The sequence below is a fragment of the Prionailurus bengalensis genome, chromosome D4 (assembly GCF_016509475.1).
Source record: "Prionailurus bengalensis isolate Pbe53 chromosome D4, Fcat_Pben_1.1_paternal_pri, whole genome shotgun sequence".
NCBI classification, from domain to species: domain Eukaryota; kingdom Metazoa; phylum Chordata; class Mammalia; order Carnivora; family Felidae; genus Prionailurus; species Prionailurus bengalensis.
Genome location: NC_057359.1, coordinates 57,694,724 through 57,715,096, shown reverse-complemented (window position 1 = coordinate 57,715,096; position 20,373 = coordinate 57,694,724). Strand labels below are relative to the sequence as shown.

Genomic DNA, 20,373 nt, shown 5'->3' with positions numbered 1-20,373 from the left:
GGGTGTCTCTGGGAGGTAATGAAGGGTATGCCCCAGCAGAGCCTCCCCTAAGACCTATGATAGACAGCCAAGACTAGGAATGAGGGTGAGGTGGGCACTGGCAAAAAACAAGTTGAGTGACTTTAGGTATTGCATGGGTGGCTGCTCTCAGAAGAAAGGCCAAGACTCAGCTCATCTTTTGTTCTGCACAAAAAGCAGGGATATTGGCCAGCACGTTCCTAACTTGGCTTGCTCATGCCAGTTAGAGAAGGGAGATGCTCCTCTGCCTAACCGTGGGTGACCTTAGTAAATATTGAAAAGAAGTTGCCAAGAACAGCAGCAAACCTCTCTCCTCTTCTCAGGAGCTCTCCCTGCCCTAATCATGGCCAAGTAGACCACCCCCAACCCCAATCTAAAAAACTAAATCATAAACAACCAGGCTCTTTTTTCTTCTTTCTCCATTTGCCTTACACCAACATGCTTGAAAATAAGCTATAGAATTTTTATAGGACTATTTCAATTACAATACCAAACAAACATCAGTCTAGGTCCCTCTTTAAAGCAAGCAAATAGGGTCACCTGGGTGGTTCAGTCAGTCAAGCATCCGACTCTTGATTTTGGCTCAGGTCATGATCTCACAGTTTGTGGGGATAAAGCCCTATGTCTCACTAAAAGTGCAGAGCCTGCTTGGGATTCTCTCTCTTCCTCTCTTTCTGCCCCTGCCCCACTCACATGTATGCACACTCTCTCTCTCAAAATAAATAAACTTTAAAAATAAATGAATAAATAAAGTGAGCAAATAGAGAAAAATTGCTAGATATATAAAAAAAGATATCAAGTATTGTACCTTATTACCAAGGTTACTAGAATCTAAAAAATGGAGAAATAGTAAAATCCCAAAATGTATATTCCAAATAATATTCAAAAGTCAATCCATACATAAACTTGGGAAAATACTCAAAGCAGGAAATTTACTCTCAGATTAAAAATCAAATCAGGAGGGGCGCCTGGGTGGCGCAGTCGGTTGGGCGTCCGACTTCACCCAGGTCACGATCTCGCGGTCCGTGAGTTCAAGCCCCGCGTCGGGCTCTGGGCTGATGGCTCGGAGCCTGGAGCCTGCTTCCGATTCTGTGTCTCCCTCTCTCTCTGCCCCTCCCCCATTCATGCTCTGTCTCTCTCTGTCCCAAAAATAAATAAAAAACGTTGAAAAAAAAAATCAAATCAGGAAAGATTGCTTTGAGAACCATCCTCATAAGTCTCGGGGGAAAAAAAAGGAATAAAGAGAGAAAGAGAGGGAAGAAATGGCCAGGAAATCAAATAAGCTTATATAGCGGACATTCTAGAAGTAGAGAACAGAGCCCATGGAGAAATGATCATTAAAGAAATAAAGAAGGGCACCTGGGTGGCTCAGTTGGTTAAGCATCCAACTCTTGATTTTGGCTCAGGTCATGTTCTCACAGTTCATGAGTATGAGCCCTGCGTCGAACTCTGTGCTGACAGTGCAGAGCCTTCTTGGGATTCTCTCTCTCTCCCTCTCTCTCCGTCCCTCCCCCCATCCCCTCTCAAGATAAATAAACTTAAAAAAAACTTCCCTGAGCTGAAGAATTCCATCTTTAGATGAAAAGTCACCCTGAGTACTAGGCAGACTATTTGAAGAAGCCAGAGCAAGCCATCTAGGTACACCCAGGTGAAATTTTGACATTAAAAATGTGATGTAAAAAATATATATAAAGGAACTCAAATGTTACAGTCATTATGTAAATAGTCTGGCAGTTTCTTACAAAACTAAACACATGCTACCATATGATCCAGCAATCACACCTCTTGGTATTAACACAAAGTAATTTAAAACTTATGTTCACACAAAACCTGCATACAGATGTTTATAGCAGCTTTATTCTTTTTTTGTGTTTATTTATTTTCAAGAGAGACCACAAGCAGGTGGAGGGGCAGAGAGAGAGATGGAGACACAGAATCTGAAGGCGGCTGCAGGCTCTGGGACAGCTCAGAGCCCGACACAGGACTCAAACCCACAAACTATAAGATCATGATCTGATCCGAAGTTGGATGCTTGGCTGACTGAGCCACCCAGGCACCCCAGCAACTTTATTCTTAATTGCCAAAACTTAGAAGCAACCAAGATGTCCTTCAGTAGGTGAATGAATAAATAAACTAAGGTACATTGAAACAGTGGACTATTATTCAGCACTAAGAAGAAATAAGCTATCAAGCCATTAAAAGACACGGAGGAAATCTTAAATGCATTTTGGTAAGAGAAAGAAGACAATCTGAAAAGGCTACATACTGTATGATTTCAACTATATGATATTCTGGAAAAGGCCAAACTATGGAGACAAAAGAATCAGTGGCTGCCAGCGGCTAGAGAGGAGAGAGGAATGAATAGGCGGAGCACAGAGGCAACAGTGCCATTGCCAGTGTTTAGGGCAGTGAAACTATTTCACAGGCACTATCCTGGTGGGTACATGTCATTATACATCAGGAAAGCCCTTACAATGTACAACACCAAGAGTTAACCCTAATGTAGACTATGTACTTCGGGTGACTCTGATATATGGATGCAGGTTCATTGATTATAACAAATGTACCACCATAGTGCCAAATGTTGACGGTGGTGAAGTCTGTGCATATGTGGAGACGGGAAGTATGTGGGAGATTTCCGTACACTCCACTCAGTTTTGCTGTGCACCTAAAACTGCTCTAAAAAAAAATAGTCTATTTTTAAAAAGGAAAAGGAGGGGCGCCTGGGTGGCTCAGTTAAGTGTCCGACTTTGCCGCAGGTCATGATCTCATGGTTTGTGAGTTCGAGCCCCACGTTGGGCTCTGTGCTGACAGCTCAGAGCCTGAAGCCTCCTTCCGATTCGGTGTCTCCCTCTCTCTCCCTGCCCCCTCCCTTTCTCACACTCTGGCCCTCTCTCTCTCTCTCTCTCAAAAATAAATAAACATTAAAAAATTTTTAATAAAAAAAATGATCCTACAAATAACAGGAGCTGTTCAAACTGTCTCAAAGAATAGAGAAAGAAACTTTCCTTTTTTAATCTATAAAATTTACTTTATAAAACTAGCATAATAATCCTGATACCAGGGGTGCCTGGGTGGCTCAGTCAGTTGAGTGTCCGACTTCGACTCAGGTCATGATCTCACAGCTCATGAGTTTGAGCCCCACGTCAGGCTCTGTGCTGACAGCTCAGGGCCTGGAGCCTGCTTCTGCTTCTGTGTCTCCCTCTCTCTCTGCCTCTCCCCCACTCAACACTCTGTCTCTCTCTCTCTCAAAAATAAATAAACATTAAAAAAAATTTTTTTTAATAATCCTGATACCAACCCTGACAACTATAGCATGAAAACACCATAGACAAATATCAAAATTCTAAAAAATGAATACCATGTTTGTATCCCAAGCAGAATACTGAAAGACTAATACTCCATAAGCAAATACAGTTTATTCTAGGAATGTGAGGGTGGTTTGATATTTTTAGAAATCTATTGTTGTAATTAATTATATAAATAGGTAAAAGGAGTAAAACCATACAATCACCTCAATAGATGGCAGGAAGACATTTGATAAAATTCACTATTCATTCCTGATAAATATACAAATGAACAAAAAAATAGAAGTGTAGTATTAGAAGGATACTCTCTTAATATGATTAAAAAGAAAAATATCTCAAACCAGTAGCCAACATCATGACTGTTGGTAAAAAAAAACACAGATGTTCTCATGAAAATCAGGAATAATTAAGAATGTTCACACTCACCACTTTAAAAAAATTACTTTTATTTTTAATTTATTTGTACTTATTTATTATTATTTTGAGAGAAAGAGAGAGCATACACACACACAGGCAGGGGAGGAGCAAAGGGAGAGGGAGGGAGAGAATCTTAATCAGGCTCCATACACAGCATGGAGTCCAACTTGGAACTCAATCTCATGAACCAACCATGAGATCATGACCTGAGCCAAAAATCAAGAGTGGGACGCTGCTGAACTGACTGAGCTACCCAGGTGCTCCTATGCTCTTTTTTTTAACTGTGTTAAGTAAAAGTGGTAAGAGAAACTTCTGGGTGGCTCAGTCAGTTCAGCGTCTGACTCTTGATTTTGGCTCAGGTCATGATCTCCCAGTTGGTTCATAAGATCAAGCCCCGTGTAGGCTCTGTGCTGACAGCATGAAGCCAGCTTGGGATTCTCTCTCCCTCTCTCTCTGCCCCTCCCCCTACTCACACACTCTCTCTCCCTCAAAATAAATAAATAAACATTTTATTAAAAAAAAAAAAGAGCATAAGGGTGCCTGGGTGGCTCAGTTGGTTAAGCGTCTGACTTTGGCTCAGGTCATGATCTCATGATTCATGAGTTTAAGCCCCACATGGGGCTCTCTGCTGTCAGCACAGAGGCAGGAGCCTCAGGTCCTCTGCCCCTCCCCTGCTCTCTCTCTCTCTCTCAAAAATAAATAAACATTTAAAAAATAAAATAAATTTTAAAAAGAGCATAAAATAAAAGACAGAGATCATGAATTGTATAATTGCATACCTAGAAAATTTAAACGATTTTGCTAAAAACTATTCACAAATAAGAGGTTAATAAATAAGATTATTTAAAAATAAAAATACAGGGACACTTGGGTAGCTCAGTTGGTTAAGGGTTCGACTTTGGCTCAGATCATGATCTCGCAGTTCACGAATTCAAGCCCCACGTCCGGCTCTGTGCTGACAGCTCAGAGCTTAGAGCCTCCTTCGGATTCTGTGTCTCCCTCTCTCTCTGTCCCTCCCTCGCTCGTACTCTGTCTCTCTCTCTCTCTCTCTCTCTCTCAAAAATAAACAAAACATTTTTTTTTAATTTTTTTTTCAACGTTTATTTATTTTTGGGACAGAGAGAGACAGAGCATGAACGGGGGAGGGGCAGAGAGAGAGGGAGACACAGAATCGGAAACAGGCTCCAGGCTCTGAGCCATCAGCCCAGAGCCTGACGCGGGGCTCGAACTCACGGACCGCGAGATCGTGACCTGGCTGAAGTCGGACGCCTAACCGACTGCGCCACCCAGGCGCCCCAAACAAAACATTTTTAAAAAAGGAATAAATTAAGCAAGAATACTAATGGTGGGGCAAGGAAGAAATAAAACATTCTGCTGAGGAAGGAAATATGTGAGCTTCTTCCTAGGAAGCCCAGGGTATCTGTCTGAAGAAGAATCTGAATTATTATAGAAAGAATACAAAGAAAAGGAATTAATGGGCAATCTTTGACATTCAAAATGGCCCTTTTCCTTGTAAGTCAAGCCATTTTTTTGAGAAGGTTTTCTAAGTTCCTTTTTCTCCCCCTTTCAACCTATTGAATCAGGAATCAAGCTGAGGACCCAGGCCACGGAGGTCCCCCACATTGTAGAAAGCTACCCACTTCCACACATGACAGCCGAGTAGCAGAGGTTCGAAGCTCTAAGGTAGATGGGAGCTGTGATATCCAGGGCCAGGGGAATACTGGTCTCTTCTGGCCCCACGTGGTGATGGAAAAGAGAAAAGAGACAGAAGGAGGAGGAATGAAGTATGAAATATGTGAGGTAGCCCCCAGGAAGTTCCAAAAATAAGTGGTGAGACTGTGGGAAGATGGGGTTAGAGATGAGTATATGGAAACACTGACATCACTTGAAAGGAAAATACAGTCTACAAAATCTGGGAACATAAAAATGTGACCTTATCTGTGCGTATAGGGCAGTTAGTGCTGGGAATGTTTGCATTGTAACCCTAAATATATGCACAGACAAGTCTGGAGAGCTATACAATGTGATGTTAACAGTGCTTCTCTCTGAGTGGTGAGGTTACCAGTATTGATTTTTATTCTGGCAATCTATATTTTTTAAATTTCAACAATAAACATCTACCTTGTGTAACAATAAAAGCAACAAAAGTTATAGCTTTAGAAAAAATATTCAGAAACCATGCCCACCCAAATAGAATAGCTCTGAATACCAACCAAGCAATCTACCTCATTCACCAAAGATCAGTCAGACTCCAGAATCATAAACTCAATTGGTGCCAGCTTAAATATGCCAAAAAGTATAAGAAGTATACCAGATTGTCTGTCCTCAGAAATGTGTGAGAGCTGATTAATCCAAGGGAATGCTCTTCCCCAACTCTCCTGGATGGTATGCCCATGAGCATTTAGACGTGAATGCACAGATAAACAGTAAATTTTCTTGAGCCTCAGTTTCCCCTTACGCACTATGAGAGAAAGACTGGGGACGGATTGAATCTGTACAGTCTAAGTTTTTTTTCCTTCCTGACTTCTCGAGTCTCTGTAACTTCCTGAAACCACCACTGAAAGATAATTGTGACCCTCAGAATTCTATTCGTTTATTTAACTAATATCTATTTAATCAAGCCCTGAATTCAGTGCTAAGGCTAGGGAGAAGAAAGACATAGTCCTTGCCCTCCAGGAGCTTTTTACCTTGAATAGGAGACCTATATAGAAATGATTACAATGTACCAGGTAAATTCTGGAACCTAACTGTTCACAAGGCCCCAGCAAAGTGCAAAAGAAAGGGTCATTCATAAGTAATAAACTTCTTTCCTTTTTCTCCCCAACCTACTATTTTAATAATTGCTAGAATAATTACACTTTACAAATTGATCTGACTTGAACCTCCCACAACTCTGTTATTCTCATGTTACATATGAGGCACAGAGCCAGGAAGTGGCAGGGCCAGAATTGAGCCCAGGCCTGCCTGGCCCCAAAGTCTACCTCTAACCCAGTCCTGGACTGAGAGATGGAACCGAATGAGACATGATGCCATCCTTGGAAAGAGAAGCCATGTCTTTGAGAATCCACAGGAGAGGAAAAAGAGAATATGGGAGGATAATGGATAGAAAAAGGGAAGAGTCAAGACTTTTGCCCTAAAAATTTGAAAAACTCCTGATTCAGGCTTATGTAGAACATCCAAAGAGATAATAGATTTCTGAGTGGCTTTCCAACCTATCCTTCACTAAAAAAAAAAAAAAAAAAAAAAAAAAAAAAAAAAAAAAAAAGACAATAATAAAAAAAATAAGATGGTTGGATAGATGAATTCATATGTGATAAAGTAAATGTGGCAAATGGTTAACAATAGTTGAAATTAGATTTTAAGTATATGCCTATTCACACTACAGTTATATATATATATATAACCTATATATATATATGAAAATTTCCACACACACACACACACAATGTTGTAGGCAGGGGGAAATAAGCAATAGTTGGGCAGGGAAGTAGGAAAATAGAGTTTTCTAGTTCTGTCTCACTTGGTAGCTATTAGCCCCATGGCAGTTGAACACATGAAATGTGGCTAGTCTGGGTTGAGAGAGTCTGTATATGTGATATAGACTTCAGATTTCAAAAACTTAGTACACAAAAGAATGGAAAATATCTCATCAATAATTTTTATCCTATTCACAGGTTGAAATAATAATTTTTATGTTGGATTAAATAAGAATATATTTTTAAAGTTTATTTTGAGAGAGAGAGAGAGCAGGGGGGGGCAGAAAGAGAGAGAGAGAGAGAGAGAGAGAGAGAGAGAATCGCAAGCAGACTCCATGCTGTCAGCACAGAGCCCTACTCGAGACTTAATCTCACAAACCATGAGATCACGACCTAAGCCGAAATCAAGAGTTGGATGCTTAACCAACTGAGCCACCCAGGTGCCCCTAAAATATATTATTTAAATTAATTTCACCTGCTGCTTTTTACTTTTTTTAAAGCTACACATTTAACTTACACGTGCACCCTGTGTAGCATTTCTACTGAACAGTGTCACCTAGAGCATCCAGTCACCACAGATCCTATTCCTTTGCTCACTCACACCTGCTCTGGATCACGTCCTGTGCCAGGGCAGGCAGGGATGAATCATAGTCACAGCCTCAGAGAGCTGAAGGTCTAGGTCCTGGAGACAAGCCAAGACAGACTTGAAAACACTATAGAATTTCAGTATCTAGGTAATCTCTGTGACTTCCTTGCTTATGAGTGTCCACATGGTGCCTTTTTTCTTTTTCTTTTTTTTTTTTTTTAGACTGAGGACAGAATCTTTCTAGAGTACATTTAGAAATATGTGGGGTGTTTGAAGTGGTCAGCATTTGGGGTCAGCATTTCATATGCAAGAACTAGGGAAGGTAAACATTCCACATTGAGGACAGTCCCATACGAGGAAGAAATATCTTGTCCAAAACACCAGTAGTGTACCTGTTGAGAAATCCAGTAGAGGAAGAATGACATACCTGTTTCTACCCTCTGGATAAGGACTCTGAGGCCTGTTAACCAACCCACACTGAGGTAGCACCATTATTTCTGTGGAGGCAAGAACAAGGAGTTTCCTGGGGTACTGAATCTCATAACACAATTCTGTATCTGCTGAAAGGTAGGAAAATTACCCTGGGACAGTTAGGGACACCCAAGGGTTCAGCTCCCAGTAGGAAACCCGTCTGATTATGAAGACTTCCAAAGGCAGTGTTCAATTAGCCCAGCCTAGTTAACCATCTGGGAGCCTGTACCCAGAGCTCAGGGCACCACTCTCCAGCATTAGGCTGTAAAATGCCACAGGGACAGACCATTTCTGGAGGTGGTACCCAGTGAAAATGAGCCATCCCTCTGGTCTGATCTCTGGGGGCCAGAGCTATGGGAGATGAGGAGTGTGGGTGGGTGTGCCACATCACTTCAGCTGAAGGACAAGTCCCCAAACTAGATCCCCAGAAGGCCTTAGCTGAGCAACAGGTAAATATATAAGAACTCAGAGATAGATGAGTATCACTGCTAGCCTGTGAAAGGATCAGAAACCCCTTCCTAGAACAAGGTGCAGTGGTCCAAGCAAGAGATGATAGGTGCATGCATCACAATGGTATCTGGGAGAAAAGCAGGTAGAACAAACTCAAAATATATTATTGAGATGGAAGTAAGACAACTTTCTGACACATCTGATGAGGAGAATTAAGAAGTAGAAGCCAAGTATAAATCTAGGGATCTGGAATGAACAACTGAATAGTAGAACAGGCAGGAATAACTTCTTGAGAAACTGGTCAGTGAAGGGGAGAGGAGAGATGAGGCAGCAGCTGCAGGAGGAAATTATGTCAAAGAAGGTTTTATTTTAAAGGTGCAAGAAGATTGAGCCCTATATTCCATGGGAATCACCAAGGGAGAGAGGTGACTCATGGAATGATGTTTCTGTGGAGGAGAGAGGGATTAGGGTCAGGAATGGGGGTGGAGTGGGATATTTTGAGATTGATTCCCTGTCTCAGTGCCTGGTGTCATGAGCCATGAGCCTCTAGCCAGCTAGATACCTGAAGTGACCCTCCTTAGACCTCATTCCTTTTCCTTTCTGTTAACATTAAAAAAAATTTTTAAGCTATGTGCTATCTACTACAAAAGTCTAAAAAACGGTGATAGAAAAGTTGAAACCAAAAAGATAGAAAAGATATGTCAAGCAAATACTAAGCAAAAGAAAACTGGTATAATGTGAATAATAGATAAAGTAAATTTTAGGGCAGAAAAAATTCTAGAGATAAACAGGATCCATATACAAACACAAAGGATTATTTTCACCAGCAGGATACACCAATTATAATGTTGCATGCTCCTAATACTCAGTGAAGTGGTACAATAGAGTTTTCTAGTACTGTCTCATATGGTCGCTATTTTAGACTTTACAGAACTTTATAGAACTATAAGGAGAAATCAGTAAATTCACAATGAAGAAAAGGATTCTAACACATATCTTTTCATTATTGAGAGACCAAGCAGACAAAACAATCAGTAAGAATTTAGATTCGAATAAAGTAACTGTGAAGCTTGATAAAATGGACATATATAGAAACACTGCCCTCAGCAGAGAAGACACATTCTTTTCAAGTACACAGATACTATTGATGAAAAATTGCCAGAAAGTAGGTCGTAAGGCAAGTCTCAACAAATTTTAAAGGATGGGTAGCCTACAGACCATATTCTTTGACTACAGTGAAATTAAATTAGAAATCAAGCTGAGATAAATTTTAAAAATTTAAGGTTTACCCAATGACCTCCATTTGTCTGGAAATTAAGAAATACACTCTATAATTATTATAATAAAAGAAATAATAGTGGGAATTACAAATTATTGAGAACAAGAGAGAAATAGCACATATCAAAATATGTAAAGTGAAATTAAAGGAGTATTTCTATTAGGAAAAATAAAGTCTGAAATTTAACAAGCTTAAAAATTGAGAAGAAAGCCAAAGTGAGTAGAAGGAAGAAAAAAATAAAATTAGAGTGGATATAGATCAAATAGCAAATACAGAAACAATAGGGAAAAATCAACAAAATCTAGAGTAAGTTTTTGAAAAAACTACAATCAACAAATCCTGAGCTAGACTAATAGAAAAAAGTGAAAAGACTCAAATAAATAGAATCAGAAATGAAAGAGGAGACACTACAACAAATGACAGAGAAATAAAAAAGAACATAAGGAATTACTATAAACAATTATACACCAACATATTGCATAATCTAGAAGAAATGGATAAATTCTTAGAAACCCATAACCTATGAAAACTGAACTGAAAAGAAATAAACAGACCAATAACAAATAAGGAGATTGAATCAGTAACCCAAAACCTCCCACCAAAGACACACTAGGACCAGATGGCTTCACATGTGAATTCTACCAAACACCCAAAGAAAAATTAAAACCAAAAAAAGAAAAAGAAAAAAAAAACACAGAACAAGAGAGAACACTTGCAACTCATTTTATGAAGCTAGCATCACCTTGATACCAAATGGAAACAAAGCTGCCACAAGGGAAAAAACAAAACAAAACAAAACTAATATCTAATATCTAACTAACAAGCTAATATCTAACTAATTTCTATCTAACTAATATCTAAACTAACAAGCTAATATCTTTGATGAACATATGTGCAAAAATCCTCAGTAAAAATTTTAGAAAACTGAATTTAAAAACATATTAAGAGCATTATATAGCACAACAAGTCAGATTTATTCCTGGAATGCAAGGATGGTTTGACATACAACAATCAATCAATGTAAGACACCACATCAACAAAATGAAGAACAAAAAACACATGAACATCTCAATTGATGCAGGAGAAGCATTTGACAAAATTCAACACTATTTAACCATAAAAACACTCAACAAAATGAAAATAGAAGGAAACTACTTCAACATAATAAAACTCATATATGAAAAACACACAGCAAACATCATACTCAAAGGTGAAAGACTGAAAGCTTTTCCTCTAAGATCAGGAACAAAGCAAGGATGCCCCCCTTTCAACATAGTACTGAAAGTTCTAGCCAGAGAAATTAGGAAAGAAAAAGAAATAAAGGCAACCTAATTGGAAATAAATAAGTAAAGTTATCTCTATTTGAAGAAAATCTGATATTGAGAAAACTCTAAAGACTTCACAAAAAAAGCTGTTAATGCTAATAAATGAACTCAGCAACATAGCAAGATACTACACACAAAAGTCAACACACAAAAATCAGTTGCATTTCTATACATGAACAATGAACAATCTGAAAAATAAATAACAAAAATAAGTCCATGTACAATAGCATCATAAAGAATAAAAGACTTAGGAATTAACCAAAGAACTGAAAGACTTGTACAATAAAAAAATACAAATATTGCTGAAAGAAATTTAAACAGGCATAAATAAATAGAAACACTTCCCATGCTCCTGGATTGGAAGACTTACCATGCTTTAAATATCAAAACTACCCAAAGTGACTTACAGATTCAGTGCAATCCCTATGAAAATCCCAAGGACATGTTTTGCAGAAATAGAAAAACTCATCCTAAAATTCAATGGAATTTCAAAGGATACTGAGCAGCCAAAAACAATCTTGTAAAAGAAGAGCAAAACTGGAGGACTCACACTTCCTGATTCCTAAACTCACTACCAAGTTACAGCAATCAGAACAGTGTGGCATTGGCAAAAGGGGGGGGGGGGGAGAGAGAGAGAGAGAGAGAGAGAGAGAGATCTATAAACCAATAGAATAAAATAGCCCAGGAATAAACTCCCACACATATGGTCAAATGATTATTGACAAGGGTGCCAAGGCCATTCAATGGGGAAAGGACAGTCTTTGCAACAAATGGCACTGGAAAACTGGGTATCCACATGAAAAGAATGAAGTTAAACCCTTACCTAAAGGGATCCCATACCCCCAAATTAACTGAACATGGATTAAAGACCTAAATGTAAGACCTGAAACAATAAAACTCTTAGAAGAAAGCACAAGACACAAGTCTTATAACACTAGATCTGGCAATGACTTCTTAGATATGACATCAAGGACATAGGTAACAAAAAAACATTAGACAAACTGGACCTAATGAAAAATTTTAAACTTTGTGTATCAAAAAATACTATCTATAGAATATAAAGGCAATCTACAAAATAGGAGAAAATATTTGCAAATCATATATTTGATAAGAGATTAATATCCAGAATCTATAGAGAACCTCTAAAACTTGACAACAACAACAACAAAAAAAAACAATTTAATTCAAAAGTGGGAATAAGATTTGTGTCAACATTTCTCCAAAATGATATATGAATGGTCAATAAGTACATGAAAAGATGCTCAACATCACTCATCATTATGGAAATGGAATTGAAAACCACAATAAGCTACTACCTCATGCCCATTACAATGGCTATTATTAAGAAAGAAAACAGAAATTAACAAGTTTTGGCAAGGATGTGGAGAAATTAGAACTCTTGCATGCTGTTGATGGGAAAGCAAAATAGTACAGCCACTGTAGAAAATAGTACGAAGCTTCCTCAAAAAAATTTTTTTAGAATTGCCATATCATCCAGCAATTCCACTTTGGGTATATACCCACAAAAATCAAAAGCAGGGTTAATATTAGCATAGCAGCATTGTTCACAGCAGCTAAAACATGGGAGCAACCCAAGTTTCCATCAACTGATGAATGGATAAGCAAATGTATATATACATACAATGGACTATTTGTTAGTCTTAAAAAAGGAAGAGATTCTGCAATGTCTACAATAAGGATGAACCTTGAAGGCATTATGCTAATTGAAATAAGCCAGTCACAAAAAGACAAGTACCATATGATTCCACATAGTAGGCTCATCTTCTTATTTACAATTCCCTATTGCCTTGTCTATGAATTCAGTTTCCATTTACTATCTCCAGGAATGATGATACAGGAGCTGAAGGAGTTACTGAGAGGATTTCAGCTGGGCTTGGTGGCTCCCCATTCCTCCTGGGACTTTTCTGTGAGTCTCTGGTTCAAGCATTGACAATTACTGACACAGTTGGAAGGCCAGCATTTCCGATGCCCAACTACCTGAACCTGCCTGCTTGCTGCCAAGTTAGAATCCCTAACCAGTCATCCTGATGGTTGCCTCAGGCCCTTCCCCCTGCTCCTGGTAACTGTTGCCTCTGAGCTGAGAACCCCCAAAACCACTGTCCTTACTGTAGTAATCCCTTCCTTATTTTGTTTGGCTGTGGTTTCCTCTAACAATCCAATCTCATTTGCTTACCATTTTCAGCAATTCCTTGACATTTCTGGTCTGCTGGTAGCACTGTCTCTGATTTTTCGGTGCTGTTAAGAATTTATTTTCATTTAAACATGTAAAAGTTTTATTTTCTACAACTTTTGGGGAAGCCATCCATACAAGTGTTGAGTTTCCAAACTTGGCTGGTGCCAAGGATTCAAGATCTTACTTTCTGGACCAAAGTTGATATATACTTCTCTGACTTGTAAATTTATTGATATGAAAGGCATCCAGATTCATAAAAGTGAAGGTATATTTGAGGTTTTGGCCTCATTGAAAATGACATAAAGATAATTATAAAGCTTAGAGAAAGGACATATTAGTGAATAGACTGCTGGATTCTGAGAGAATAGATTCTTTTTTTTTTTAATTTTTTTTTAACGTTTATTTATTTTTGAGACAGAGAGAGAGACAGAGCATGAACAGGGGAGGGTCAGCGAGAGAGGGAGACACAGAATCGGAAGCAGGCTCCAGGCTCTGAGCCATCAGCCCAGAGCCCGACGCGGGGCTCGAACTCACCAACGGCGAGATCGTGACCTGAGCTGAAGTCGGCCGCTTAACCGACTGAGCCACCCAGGTGCCCCGAGAATAGATTCTTTTAACGTTTATTTATTTTTGAGAGACAGAGCATGAGCTGGGGAAGGGCAGAGGGAGAGGGAGACACAGAATCCCAAGCAGGGCCCAGGCTCTGAGCTGTCAGTGCAGGGCCCCATTCAGGGCTTGAACTCACAGTTAGATCATGACCTGAGCCAAAGTCAGAAGCTTAACAGACTGACGCACCCAGGTGCCCTGAGAATAGATTCTTTTAAATTTTTTTTTTCAACGTTTTTATTTTATTTTTGGGACAGAGAGAGACAGAGCATGAACGGGGGAGGGGCAGAGAGAGAGGGAGACACAGAATCCGAAACAGGCTTCAGGCTCTGAGCCATCAGCCCAGAGCCTGACGCGGGGCTCAAACTCACGGACCGCGAGATCGTGACCTGGCTGAAGTCGGACGCTTAACCGACTGCGCCACCCAGGCGCCCCTAGATTCTTTTAATACACATTTGGTCTCTTCCCTCAGTTAGAAGCTAGTAGAGCCCAAGGTGACAGGGTGCACAGCCACATAACTGGGGCACACAGATTTTATGTCCACCGGATTCCTTGATCTGTCATCCTGCCACCATAGTGATCTCCCTAGGCCTGAGCCTTGGAATTCAGAGCTTCATAGCTGTTCCAACCACGTCCTCCCAAAGATCATCAAGATTGGCCTGATGTCCACCAGGTGGAGCCCAGAAGCAAGAGGCCATCAGCTCACCCCCAAATCAATCTTGCATCTCTGACAAGAATAAAACACCAAGAGGCAGAAGGGTTTATCCCAGAAATATAAGAAGAGTTTGACCTTGGGAAAAAATATATATTGATGGAAATCACTTCATTAACATATTAGAAGGAGAAGAGCTCTATGATCATGATGGATACAGTAAAAGATCTGGATTAATGGAGAAACAAACAATATTCCTGGATGAGAAAATTTGATTTTATAATGATGTCGATACTGCCTCCCAAATTAGTTAATGAATTAAAGGCAAAATCTCAGAAGAGATTTCATGAAATTTGTCAAAATGACTGCAAAATGTTTCTGGAAAAGGAAATGTGCTAGAAAAACTAAGATACTATTGAAAGAGGCTAGTAAGAAGGAATTTGACCTAGAAGATATCAATATAGACTAGTAATCTACAGTAATTAAAACAGTGTGGTATGAGGCCTGTAAGAGACAATAAAATTTATTTAAAACATAATACTATGTCTAGAAAGAGATCCATAAATATATGAAAAATTAGTATTGGTAAACAGTGTTGCAACAAATATAATGCTAGAAAAATGCATGTAATCTAGTGAACAGAAAACACAACAGAGATAGCCTGGTTTGGGGAGGGAGGAATGGATTACCCAGGAACATGAGGAAACTGTGGGGATGACAGATAAATTCTCAGTCTTGATTGCGCTGATGGCTTCATGACTATACGCTTATGTTAAAATTCATCAGATTACATGATTTAAATATAAGCAATTGTACATCACTTATCTTTAATAAGACTAGAACAAGAAAGCATGCTTTAAAGCCATATTTACATATGATTACAAAATCGATCTTTCTATGTAGATATGCATATGTAAAGGACCAGAAAAATATGTAGATAGACACACATAAAATTAGAACACTGGCTACCTTTGGGAAGTCAGGGAGAGGGAGCATGAAGAAGGAGTATAACTTTTACATCATACACTTTTGTATTCTTTGCATCTTTTTTTTTTTTAAGCTTATTTATTTATTTATTTTGAGAGAGACAGAGAGAGAACAAGTGGGGGAGGGCCAGAGAGAGTGGGAGAGACAGAATCCCAAGCAGGTTCTGTGCTGTCAGCATGGAGTCCGAGGTGGGGCTCAAACTCACAAATCATGAGATCTTGACCGGAGCTGAGATCAAGAGTCGGACGCTTAACTGACTGAGCCACCCAGGCGCCCCTCTTCATGTTTTTTTAAAAGAATGTTCTGGGGGTACCTGGGTGGCTCGGTCGGTTAAGTGTCCCACTTTGGCTCAGGTCATGATCTCACTGTTCATGAGTTCGAGCCCCATGATGGGCTCTGTACTGACAGCTCAGAGCCCGGAGCCTGCTTCCAATTCTGTGTCTCCCTCTCTCTCTGTCCTTCCCCGCCTTGTACTGCCTCTCTCAGTGTCTCAAAAAATGAATAAATGTTAAAAAAAAAAAGTAAAGTAATAAAATAAAAGAATGTTCTATATGTACAGCTTGTATAAATACAAAAAAAGCTAATAAAGTCACTTGTATTTTAAAATAGTTAAATAAAAATCCAACAACAATAACAATAGCCAGCTCTGAAATAAAACGACCCTATTTGATAAAGAGGCCCTCCACCCCACAGAGGCATGGACTCTGAGAACTAGAAGGAACCTCAAGGAGCAACCATCAAGATGCCTGTTTTGAGGTTGGAGAAGAGGAGCCGGGTGCAGTGAGAGGCACCCAGTCACTGCCTGACCCGGGCAGACCTGCTTTGCATTCAAGGGCAGACAAATCAGTATCACAGAGCAAACCCTGGACACTGAGCCAGCTCCTTCCTCTCTAGAGCAGTTTTCTTGTCTCTACAATGAGGGTGGGCCAGGATGGTAAATATGGACTCCTTGCTCTGATATTCTGTAATTCTGTTTGTCTCTTTTCATCTAGTTCCCTCCTCGTTACACTCTTTCCAGATTTTGCATTTTCTTGAGATCCCTATGACAGTTGAACCAGGACCTCTAACTCTCCTGGAAAGCAACCTGCCTATCATTTGTGTACTCACCATTCATTAATGTTTACATTTATTCGCTGAGAACTCTTTATGCATTTATTTAACTGCTCATCCACTCACTCATTTACTCATTCTATAAACATGCTTGGGTCACACTGGCTGGGGACTGATCTGTGAGTGCGGATCCCGACCCTGAGTCACTTTCTCCAACTTTTTCACACCAATTAAGATTTCCAAATAGACTCTGTGTAATTGGGTCTTTGGGACATCATCCCTGAAGCACCCCAAAGTTTCTACGCTGGGTACATTTCCCCTTCTCCCTCTAAATTGCCTTGGGGATTGCACAGTCCCTTGGCACATAGGGAGCTTTGAAAGGTGCCTACTCCATTTGACCTGCCTGCTCCCTGGGAGGCTGTCGGCCACGATGGAGCCAGGAGCCACCCGGGTCAAGGAGTCTCTGGGAGGCCGCAGTAACCTACTGAGTGCCCTGTTCAGCCTTGAGCCCATCAGAATTTCCTAATTCCAACAAGTGTGATACTCTTCAGAGAATGTCCCACTGAATTTTGAGTACTTTCCCTAATTCCACCCAATTCTAAAAGCTCTACTTAATTCTATTGAGTTGCAAACACTTCACTGAATTTTGCAAAAGTCTAGGCATGTGTTCTCAGTTGGGAAAGCTGAGTCAGTGTGAAACCCCATGTCCTGCCCACCAGGGTTCCCTGTGTAAAGGAGGCTTGGGCCCACTTCTTTGAACTGTGTTCTCCTAGCTGCAACCAAAGAAGGTTCCTGGTCTCTAAAGTATATTCCAGGGAACAAGGGACATGAATCTGAAAAAGCCTCAAGGTAAGTAAAAAAATGGAGATATGGGGGCAGGTGAAGGGGCCTTGGCTAGGAGTCAGGACCTCCAAGGAATTACTGGAACCTTGGCTTCCCCCTCCAACTCAGTGTGTGATGATGCTGGGCAAGCCCTTCTCTCTCTGGACCTCAGTCTCCCCATATGTAAAAAGGGTTTGGTCTACGTGAGCTGTGAGACCCTTCCACTTCTGCCAGCCTGTCCTCCAGATTAGGAACAGCTCATGTTTGTCACCCAGCTATTCACTCCCAATTTGTCTTAGCTCCATGAAGTCACATCAAGACAGGAAGAAGTTGATGCTTCAACTTGGCCTTCAGAACCTGGGGGAGGAGATGCCACCCCTGTGGGCTGGCAGGGTAGGCAACAAGCGAGAAGTAAGTGAGAGAGGTGAGTGCCACCTTGAAAATGCCAGCAGGGCTGTGCACAAAGGAGAGAGGGCTCAAGGTGGCCCGGGAGAAACAAAGGAAGGCTCCCTGCTGGGGGTAGCATCTGAACTGGTTTTTAGGTAGCAGATGGCCAGGAGTAAGGCAGAGGCAGAAAGGACACTGTAGGCTCTGCAGACAAAACTTCCTAGCCCTGCTTTGAGAACCAGAGTTCCATAGCATCCATACACATCCCTTCTTGGCCCCTCTTCCCAGAGTCCCTCATCCTCCAGCTAAAGGGGAGACAAAAGAGCAGGGAGAGACAGCAACTCAGCACACAGGCTGGAAAGCAGACAAGACATTAGAGCTGGTTTGGTGACCATGTCCCTGCTCTGATGTTTCTCTGTCTTCCTGGTTCAGTCCAGACAAAGTTTGCTCCCTACCCCAAGGGTTGTTCCTTCTCTACTGATACGTCCAGGGTCCCAGCTTGGTCTCCATTCATCCTAGTAGTCCTGCTTGGTCCTCTGAAGCCTTGGCCACAAGTCCAAGGATCCGTACTACCAGGTGTGTGTGTGTGTGTGTGTGTGTGTGTGTGTGAGAGAGAGAGAGAGAGAGAGAGAGAGAGCCCATGAGAGAGTGCCAGCTACACATATGCATACACTCACGTGGATGACCATACAGGCACATACATGGGCCCATGTGTGGCATATACACGCACAGGCACGTATGTGCATACAGGGGGGGTCAAACAGTTGTTTGTACACACAAATGGAGTTGGGGGCATATATGGGGACATTACGTGGGTGTATGTATATTGCGATAGAGAGCCAACAGCTGCTTATGTTTGTTAGTGACTTTAGGGGATAGATTATAGTATGTGGAACCGTGCAAAGGAAGCTATGGCATGGCCCGACTACTGGGGCTTCAGGAAAGCACAGTGCCACCTCTATGCTGCCCACAGCCCTGGCACAGCGCCTGCTGCTATTGACACTCTGTTAAATAGAGGTGCCCCTCCATGAGCCCTGTCTCAGGTTTTCCCGGCCGAATCTTGGAAGAAGCTTGCAGATCACACTCCTCTACCCCACAATGTGTCTAGACACAGTCAAGAAAAGGCAAGACCTTCTATTTGAGGCCCCAAGACTAGGGCAGAGCTCTCCCTGCTGCAGAAGAGGCCCTTCGTTCCTGCAGTAGGACCCAGAGCCCTGGACCCTGTGTTTATTCTGTGTGAGAGGAAAGCGTCCACAGGGGCCACTCGCCTTGAACTTTGCTGGGTGGTGCAGGCCCAATAACACCCAGAGACTCCATACTGGGAAGGATTTTTGTGACCCTTAGCATGGCTTAACAGAAAGAGAGAAAAAAAAAAAGGAAGAAGTATGTCCATGGGAGAAGTAGGCTTCCTGTCACTAGAGGCCCGCAAACAGAAGCAGGATGAGGCTAGGCAAGGAAATTGGAGATGATTTCCGCATAGAAATGGTTTGAATTTAGTGGCCCGGGAGCATATTTGTTCCCCTAATGCCTAGCATGATGCCTGTAATAGGAGCTCAATCTCTCCTTCATTCTGGAATGGATAAACACAGGAGGAGTAAAAGAAGGAAACCCTCATGCAAGTGAGGCACGGACAGGAACTGGTGCTCACTCTAGATCCGGGCTTGGGCAGTGTGTCCCATGGGTTTATTGACATCTTGCAAGTGTCTGAAACACTAAGTATGTCCATGGGACATGTTGACTCATGCTCATTACCTGGTAAGAAGACTGAGGGGAGAATGTGGGAGAAAGATGTTCATCCATTGTGATTAAAGAACAACCAACATTTGGTGCTCGACAGAAACAAATCTCTGCCGTGAGCATGAGGTCAGTGCCATGCATTTGGGAGGACTAGATTCTAGGCCCACCTTGCCAGAGGCTTACGATGTGACCTCAGCTTCCTACCTGTGCAATGAGATCCAATGGATTCACCTCTCAGGGAGTTTTCCATGCAGATGCCTTAGGAATTCATGAAGTCCAAGCAGCTCTAGCTCAGGCCCAGAGAAAATAGGAGGTTTGGGGCCAGGCCAACTAGTCCTTCAAATTTCAGCTCAAAAGCCTGTGATGAAGGCAGATTCTGAAGGTCAATCCACACACAGTAGCTGACAAACAGGCCCTGTGGAAGGACAGGTTGGATGAGCCAACTGATAAGCTCAGAGATCAGCAGCCCCTCCACTGTGAGGCACATGTATGCTTCATGCATGGAGACCAGAGCTAACCTGAAGACACAAATCAGATTTCTGCAGGCTGATAAGTAAGGGAAAAGGGCATTCCCAACAGTGGGAACAGTATAAAGCAGCTCAGAGGTT

General features: G+C 41.2%; 1 protein-coding gene across 1 annotated transcript in view; it reads right to left on the bottom strand.

The window, feature by feature from the left end:
- The window catches only part of SPAAR (small regulatory polypeptide of amino acid response), a 36,214-nt gene that overhangs the window by 9,479 nt on the left and 6,362 nt on the right, over positions 1–20,373 (bottom strand). The window contains exon 2 of the mRNA XM_043565079.1: positions 19,970–20,180. The gene's annotated coding sequence lies outside the window, so the exon portion shown is untranslated. The remainder of the gene's footprint in view (positions 1–19,969; positions 20,181–20,373) is intronic.